Source organism: Tupaia chinensis, unplaced genomic scaffold (assembly GCF_000334495.1).
Source record: "Tupaia chinensis unplaced genomic scaffold, TupChi_1.0 Scaffold000263_1, whole genome shotgun sequence".
Lineage (NCBI taxonomy): Eukaryota > Metazoa > Chordata > Mammalia > Scandentia > Tupaiidae > Tupaia > Tupaia belangeri.
The window spans coordinates 3,988,222-3,997,404 of NW_006159743.1; the positions used below are offsets into that span (position 1 = coordinate 3,988,222).

The 9,183-nt window shown below is 39.9% G+C and overlaps 1 long non-coding RNA gene across 1 annotated transcript in view; it reads left to right on the plus strand.

Annotated features, from left to right (window-relative positions):
- Positions 1–573: 573 nt before the first annotated feature.
- The window catches only part of LOC102470828 (uncharacterized), an 18,254-nt gene continuing 9,644 nt past the window's right edge, over positions 574–9,183 (plus strand). Inside the window, exons 1-3 of the long non-coding RNA XR_334675.1 lie at positions 574–690; positions 1,759–1,803; positions 7,855–7,957. This is a non-coding gene — a long non-coding RNA (uncharacterized LOC102470828). The remainder of the gene's footprint in view (positions 691–1,758; positions 1,804–7,854; positions 7,958–9,183) is intronic.

Consider the following 9,183-nt stretch of genomic DNA (forward strand, 5'->3'; position numbering starts at 1 on the left):
CGACCTTGAATGTCTCTTTTTATCGGGTGAAGATTGAAACACCCTTAACTGGGACTAGGAGAGACAGGGTGTTCCCCCTCCCCTCCAGAAAAGCTTCCACTTGGAAGTAGTCTGGGGACCCTGGAGGGGCTTATTTCCCTGCAGTCCTTCCACGCCTTAGAGACGGTGAGATGTTAGCAGGAGCTCTGAAGGGGCAGAAGAGTCGGCCAGCCTCCAGGGCCTGGTTTCCCTCACCTGTAATATGAATTAGGGAGCCTTGCGCTTACACTACAGATCTCAAAGCCTCTTCCAGCTGTTTTAGCATATCGGAAACATCTTTTATAAATCCCAAAGGCCTGAGTTTAAAATAGTAATTCTGACCCCAAATTCCTTTCTGTCGGTGTCAAACTCAGCACTTTTATGAACAACTCCAGCGAAACCACGCGGTAGGTTGAACACCACGTGTCCAAGAGGTTAAATGGGAAACAGAGTGTGAATTACTTAGAGAGCTATTTTATAAACAAACACCAGCAAGGGTTGAACTCTGCACTGCTTTGGAGATGACTTAAGTCCAATTTCCTGCTCTCTCCCACTCTTTCTTTTCAGGACCAACAGCATTAAGTGCAGCAAAGGGAGCCCCTGCTGAGAGTCTCCCACCTCTCAAAGATCCTGACAGGAAAGAACTGCCTTTTGTCACAATTTGACTGACTGGTGAGTGACACTGAAATGCTCCATCTTGCTCAGGCTGAAGGACAGTGGCACTAATCCTAAAGGACAATAAAGAGTTTTTAAAAAGGAAGTGGCTTGCAGAGAAACTGACCAAAATCTCATCCAATGAAGGAACTTAGTCTTCTGAATGACAGCTAGAAAGAGGCCTATCAATCAATCCAAGGGGCTCCATACACCTGCATACTCTTTCTACCCATGAGACTTTACCAAACCTATTATGATGCAAAGTTGTGACTCCAAACCAGGCATCTCAACAAAGCTCATTCTCAGTCTATAGAAGTCCAGGTCAATTGAGGGCGAGTCCTCAAACCAGCAGGCTTTAAGGAGCACCTTAGGGTTCAGAGCAGGCCTTTTGCTTTTTCTGCCTTTATGCAGCAGATCTCCTTCTGCAGCCTTGGCTGTGATCTCAGCTCCTCTCACTCTCCGCCTTGGCTATCTGCCTGGTCTCCTGCTGTCCTCATCTGTAGGAGCTGCACAGCTCAGCAAGAAGCTGTTCTTAGTGTGCCCATCACAGCACTGGAAGAAAAAGGATCCGAGAGAGTTGCCTGAAAAGCAAAGGGAGTTCTTGTCACAGTGCCAAATTCACTCTTTTAAGGACTTCTGATTTTACAAAAGGAAACCCCCAAAACCAAAAGTTAAAGAAGAGAAAAACATGTCTCAAAATGAACAGTCCTGGGTCTTTTACACTACAGTGAAAAACATCTAAGACTCATGAGAGAAATACCCTCTCAATGGCTTCTGATTGGCTTGTCAGTTTGGTAGTCACTGTTGAGAGACTCAGAGTGATTCTTTGTTGGATATTATATGTGACTGTCTTCCCACCAAGATGAAAATATTTAATCATGCAGTACCCTGTGTGACTGCTATTACTTACCCAGAAATTACTGTTTTATTTGATAATTATGTATCAGGATAAGATATATGAAGACAGCAGTCCTGATGTGTAAATAGGCAGATCCTTCTGGTAATTATATCTGTTTATCAGAGACCTGCTGTTTTATTGATATTTATTCTTCGTAATAGGGTCAATATTTTTTGCTTTGTGTTCAGAAACAAGACCATCAAAACCCCGCTCACCTGTGGCACCATTTTGAGGTGAGTTATATTCACCATTAATTGTATTATGCAGCTCGAACTTATTTGGAACATGTATGCTCTACAATATATAACATGAACCTTAAGAATTAGAAAGTCTATTAAATGCCTGGTCACTCTCGGTAAGTGCCATCAATTCTGTATTTAATTATTGTTATATATCAAGATATGCTTTTTGAGTGTTAATGGAAGAATATCAGTTTTGATGATATTTATGTTCTTCAAGTTTATACAAACACTGTGATGATTGCTTATTGAACTTTCACTTTAAATATATTCTGTTAATATATGGAGTGAGAGTTCAAATTTGATGGAACAAGTTTATTTTTCTCCTCTGGGAAATAAAGAAAGATAGATGCTGCTGGGTTTATAGTAGGTACTCAATAAATATTTTCTGATTGGTTAAGTATCGACTACAGAAAGGCAAGAAAAATGTTTAAGCCTATGATATCATAACTATGACTCAAACAATCTTTGGACTGAGTACCATGGTAACTTATTACACAATTTACGGTCTAGATAAAGTAAGATAATTTTTTATCTGTCTGTGGTAATTTTCTGCTTAAAACTGATTTTTCTTGGCTTTAATTTTTTAGGGAATAAAATAAGGCATAATTTACCCCGGAGAGCAGAAAGATGTCCATTATCTATGGCAGTAAGATGGTCCATAGAGCTATCAGTTCTTAGTACATTTAATTCATGTCCTGAAGATGCTTTTGCAACTATATTAGTTTTCTTTTTTTTTTTTTTTTCAGCTGAAAGTTTTCATTCCTTTCATTTCTATATAATTGGGATCAGAAGCAGGGCCAGCTGAAAATATAAATGATTCCAAAAGTTAAGCATTTAAATCAAGGGTGTCAAAAGTTGAGTTCCCTGGGAACGGGGCTCTGAGATGGAGACCCACAGGCAGGAGGTTAATTAAGGACTGCCTTGTGGAAGGAAAAAGCAAGGAGGTAGTCTCAGACAGAGGAACACAGTGGACTGCAATGGAGTCTAAGAATATGTCTCAGCCAGTCCTCTCGGGAGTTGTACGGATGACCATTTAGAGTTGTCCTGCGTGTAAGAGAGAGGGTGGACCTTTATGTTTCCCTATCAGTCAATCAGTGGACACAAGAAAGTCCTGGGAAGGGTGTGATCTTGGGCAAGGCAGACCTCTATAGCCCAGGCATTCTGTGATTTGAGGCCATGACCTCAGGGCTTCAATTTAATAGCTCTTGCAGAAGCTCTTGAAGAAAGGTCTTCATTCCCAAAAGGAGGACCAGGTACATCATCCAGCATCTAGGTTGGAGGGAAATTAAACTACAAGAAGTAGGGGCTATTAATAAGTGAATGTTGTTAGAAATAAAAGCAGAGTGGTCCAAGATACTTAAGTTGCAGCTCATGAGCCAGTCGGCCTGCTAGGGAAAGTAGAGGCTGGGACTTGTAGTACTGTAAAGAGGCCACTGACTGAGATCCCTTTAATTTACCTTGCTTGCTTATTTACTTACATACGTGATTTGTTTATTTATTCACATTTGGAAAACTATTTGTGTAAAACACTGAGCATAATCAAGCAATATATGAAGATTCAGGTTTTGATGATGAAATTAATGTTTTGCCACTGCAGCAGCTGCTGACCAAGGTGATGTCTCCATATGTGCTGAGGGGCTGAGCATCATTAGGATAGGTAGTCATTCCAGTAGTTACAGTACTGCGTATTCATTGCTTTGTTCATTTATTTATTCATTCAGTATAATTTAGAGAGAATGAGTGACTGTAGGGATCAGCAGTTAGTGTAATGGCTATGTTGTTGAATTCCCATGTAACTGACCACGGTTTGAGTCCCGAATCCAGTGGCTTAAACTCACACCAGGAGTGTGTGTGTGTGTGCCCAAGATCACGAGAGGAGAATGGAGGAGAAGGGATTATGGCGTGGCCATCCCCCCTGGAGTATGATTTCTCGCTTTCTGTCTCTCTGTCTCTTCCTGGCAAGCACACACGCCCTATAGCTGTTATGGAACACACCCACCACAAAAAAAAAAAAAAAAAAAAAAAAAAAAAAAAAAAAAAAGAAAGAGAGAGAGAGAGAGAGAATGAGCAACTGAGCCTTGAAGTAAAATATGATTAAAACCCCAGTTCTACCATCTGTGTGTGTGCATATGTGTGTATGTGCTACTTAGATGCTATAAGCCAGAGCTTATAATTTTTAAAAGAATTATTTATTTTATTTATTATTATTTTTTAACTTGCTACAGAGCACACCTACTCACGAGAGAGAGAGAGAGAGAGAGAGAGAGAGAGAGAGAAAGTGAGAAAGCAAGCAACCAGGTCCAGGACTCATACCACAGTCAGCCATGTGAGAGTCCAGCACCTTAACCACCATGCTACCTGCCAGCCCCAAGCTTTATAATTTTTAAAGTATAGGATAAAATTAGTGGATTAGATAAAATTTCAATCATACAGAATAGCTTAGTGTGAAAATATTAACTTCTTGGCAAGATGTTTGGGGCATATTAGGTACATGGAAAATGTTATTTCTGATTAAACCTTTGCCCTTCATGTAGGCCAAACTTTGAGAATACAAAGGTAACACACAGAACATGCTTCCTAAAAGATTACATTCTGCAAAGGGAAAAAGAAATGAAGTACATTGTAATGTAGTATAGCAAACATCACAATGGGGATATGAAAAACATGCTATAGGAACACAGAGAGTATTGGGATTATTTCTTTCAAAAGAAGTTTAAAAACACTGCATAGGTATGCTTTCTTTGAATGGCTAAGTCCAGGTGAATAGAAGTTTCAATCAAAGAGAAAGAAAGGTAATATTAAGGAAGAAAAAACACTGCTTGTTACATTTTGTCCTCTTTTTATATTTTTGGTAATTTAGGGTTTTTTGTTTGTCATTTGTTTTTTGAGAGAGATTTTGGCTATAGGGTGCATATGCTTGCCAGAGAGACAAACACAGAAAGTGAGAAATCATTCCCCAGGGAGGATGGCCATGCCACAATCCCTTCTCCTCCATTCTCCTCTAGGGATTTTGAGCATGTGCATACACACACCCGGCCTGAGTTTTAAACTGCCAGATCCGGAATTCAAACCGTGGAGGACTACATGGGAGTCCAGCAATGTAAACATTATGCCATCTGGTTACTTTTTTACTTAGGTTCCTTTTTAAATTGTAAGAAACTAAATGATTTTCAGTCAGTTTTTATCACTCATTTTATTCAATTTACTTGCATCATTTAATGAGGGTGATCATTCTCTTCTTTATGTAATTCCTTCTACGTGGCATTCAAAATGTTCTTTTCTCTCCTGCTTCCCATGTTTCCTCTCTGTCTTTTTTTGCTGGTTCTTCTTTTTTACCTCAGTAACAATCGGAGTGCCCTAGGTCTCTGTCCTCTCACTTTTTCATCTTGTCATTAATACTGATTCTTAAATACTCCTGTTTATATGTTGAGAGTTCCCAATATTAACTGGTAGCTTTAGCCTCACCTGTAACTCCAGATTCCTTCCTCACAAGAACCAGAGCATAAGCCTTTAAAATGGTGAGCGAGATCACATTAATGTCCTGCAAAGCTCCACCACCACGCACACCACCCATAGCTTCTCATTTTGTTCTCAGTAAAAGTCGAGTTCCTATGAGGTCTAGCAAAATGGTTTCCTCTCAGGTCCCTGACTTACTCTCTGCTGACTGCTCCCTTAGGTAAAATACTGCAGCCACTCTCTCTATGCCAGTCCATGTTTCTCCTAGAAAATGCCAAGCAGTTAAGAAGAGCAGTGGGCACAGACTGGAGAAAACGAGAGCAAGCCAGAATCTGCCAGTGCCTGGTGTCAGTCCCTGCATCAGCCTCCTTTGTTTCTGCTTTCCAAATCTCGCGGAATTGTCTCTCTTGCCAACCATACAGGGAATAGGAGATGTAGTTCCAGCTTACCCAACTGGGCATCCTACAAAATGACCATGGTTGGTAACATGTAAAACTACTTTTTGTCTGTTTCTCATCAATTGCCTTCCTGTTTCTGAACCTGAGGAAGCAATACAGCATAGCAATGAGTAGTAAGATCTCCGGAACCACAGAAACCTGTGTTTGAAATTCTAGCCCTGGCTTTTATGACATATGAGAGATTACAGAATTTACTCAATCTTTTTTAGGTCCTAACTACAAAGTTGGGTAATAATACAACTATGGGGCATTTTCAATAAGTTCATCAAAACTGAGTATATATATAATACATAAAATAAAAGCTGAGTATTTTATATATATTATATATATAAAAAAACTGAGTATTTTATATAAATACACTATGGATAGATTTCCAAAAAATGCATCCATGTAAACTTGTACTTGAATTCCATTTTATGAAACCTTTTTGAAGTCCCCTCATATTTCAAGATTAAAAGATACGAGATATGTAAACACCCAGAACCTGGAAACTATCCAAAATTATTAGCTACTAGAACTTCTATTTAGTGAGTACCACACATATAATAATGAAAGCTAGAGCAAATGCCAAAAAAATTGGAAAGAGAATTACTGATGGGGGGAAAAGGGCTAGGCCAGTAATTTATAAACTGAGTAATTATTCCCCAGACACTAGTTACACTATAATTACAAAGTTCCTGGTGCCAGTTTTAAAACGTTAATCCTCGGGAAATATCTAGGTAGTAACAAAGGAGATACGGAAAAATGACACACGGCGTGCTGCAATAAAACTAAACTTTCCCAAATGTTTCACATGCCTTTGGCCTTCCCTATTATTTTCAGTCTTCCTTCTAGCTATAAACATGAAACGAAGGGAACAGGACTCTGACACTGTAAGAAAATCACTGTCAAGCAGAGTTTGAACTCTTTCAGATAAAAGGTGTAGTAGTACTCAAATCTGCTCGTGAATTGTGAAAGAAGGCATGCGTTTTATTGAAATGAGCAGGAGGGCTTTGACTAATTGCATTGCACCTAGAGGTGTAACCTGTGTTTGTTCAGATTGCATCAAACCGAGGAGCGAAATAACGTCACAGAAGTGATACAATACCATTTTCCAGACATAGCCCTCATCTGCACCATTGTGAAAACCCCAGCTTCCATCCAAATTCCTTCTGACTAATTCAGGAATTCCCCAGGGAATGTTTAGTGTTTACTGCCGGATGCAAACCCCGTCTAACGCAAAATAGCCGTCTTCCTTCCCACTCTTGGCACTGCAGCTGTGGCTCCCCCGATCACCTCAATTCTGACCCTCTGTTAGGGCAGCTGCAGTGGGTCTACTGCTCCTGAGAGCACCGCTAGTTCAACACCTGAGAAGGGAAGCTGTTTTTTCACTTCCTACTGGTCTCATAAATCCTGGTTTTCTGATTGTCACACCAACGTGACCTGGTCTACATTAGGCCACTGTGGCTGTTTGTATTGCTAATGGGAACAGCTCAATTCTCTGCTCCCAATACCTCTCTTAAGAAGAGGAAATGTCCTATTAGTACTTCTAAGTCTGGGTTCCATTTCGTTTTGTTTTATATGGTACAAAGCATTTATATTGCTGATGTTCTCAAAGTCTTACATAAGTTCTCAGTGATAACTCTTACGTTGCTTTAAAGAAATATTTGGATAAATTTCCATTGGAGTGGAGACTGAGACCCCCCAGCATGTTTTCAAACAACAGAAGTTGCATAAGATCATAAAAGGTGAGAAAGGGAAAACACCTGGAACATGAAAGGAACAGCAGAAAGAATGTAGTAAGGGAAGACAGTACAATATTATATGACCTCTTTCAGAAACCCCCTTATCTTCAGTTCAAGGTGCTAATTCTAGCAAAATTTCCTGAAAGCCCTGACTAAAGGGGATTATTGAGAAAATAGTATGGTTCTGTATTAAAGTTGCCACAGGATGAAATTGTTACAGTGTCAGGAGCCAGAGTAATGATCTTTCCGACAGTTTGCAGAATTCTTAGAAAGTTTTAAGCTACATGAAATGAAGAAATTGAGGCTTTGTTTGTTTAAGTAAAACTATCCACATTTCAGGGCAAAAAAGTTAGCATACCTCATAAGGATTAAAAGGTATCTTTGTTACTTCTTTGTCTCCCCAGGACTGACGAAGCTGCATGGAACGGGTGGAGAAGAAAGTTTCCTGCATGGAACACACCCTGCAAACTGTCAATCACTCTGCCTGACCTGATATCCTTGGACCAGGTTGAGGCTTTCTTTTTTTTTTTTTTTTTTTTTTGAGAGGTTTTTGCTTTAGGGCACGTGCGCTTGCCAGCCAGACAGAGAGAGAAAGAGAGACAGAAAGCGAGAAATCACCCCCCAGGGGGGATGGTCACACCGCAATCCCTTCTCCTCCATTCTCCTCTTGGGATCTTGGGCACGCACACACACACGCCCGGCGTGTGTTTAAGCCACCAGGTCTGGGATTCGAACGGTGGTCGACTACGTGGGAGTTCAGCGACATAGCCATTACACTAACTGCTGGTCCTAGGTTGAGGCTTTCTAATGTCCCTTCCTCTAAATGGAATCCTCACCTTGGCAGTCCTTATCCCTTAGGCAGGTTTTCCCTGCTTGCCTTTCAAATATGTCTGGCTATGTCTGAATTTGTAATCGGTATCTTGCCTCTTTCACTTAGGACCATTACTCTTTCCATTTCTCTTCAAAGGCTTTTGCAGTTACTGTGAATACATCAGAGATAAATTCTCTTAGATAAAATTAAGGAATATGTTTAGCATAAAGATCTCTAAAATGGCTTCCAATATAAAGTCAGATGATCAGAAGCTCAGAACAACTATCTTCTGGGACAGTAATTTTGTGCCCTCCACAGTACCTGTCTCCTCTCATAGAGATCCTCTCAAGAACTAAAATTTAGTATTAAACAAACCCTTCATTGAGGGCCCATATGATCATATCACTTTGTGAAGCACTTGTACATATAAATAATTGAAGATTATTTGTATTTTTTAACATGTGCAGTGCAATAACTCATGACAAATATGTTCATAGCTAAAAAGTCTTTTTTCTTTTGTTGAAGTGATAAACTTACATGAGTTGTAAAAGCCATCTGATTAATTTTGTTTATGTTAGTTTCATGTCCAGGAAGTTTAGCTATAATCTTTGTGTCTAATTATAGTAGCTTTGTGTCATTCCATGCATGGTGGTTGAAGCAGTTGGATTCAATATAGCCAACTGTGTGTTTTGAGTCCTGGACCCAGTGACTTGAGAAACATTTCAGGCATTGGGCCAGCAGGTGGCGTGGTGGTTCAGGGTGCTGGACTCCCATATGACCGACTGCAGCTCGAGTCTCAGAACTGGTGACTTGCTTTCTCTTTCTCTGACCCTCTTTGGTCAAATATAAATAAATAAAGTAAAATAAAATAATTAAAAAAAAAAGTTGGGCATGTATGTGTGCTTAACATCCCTGAAATAGG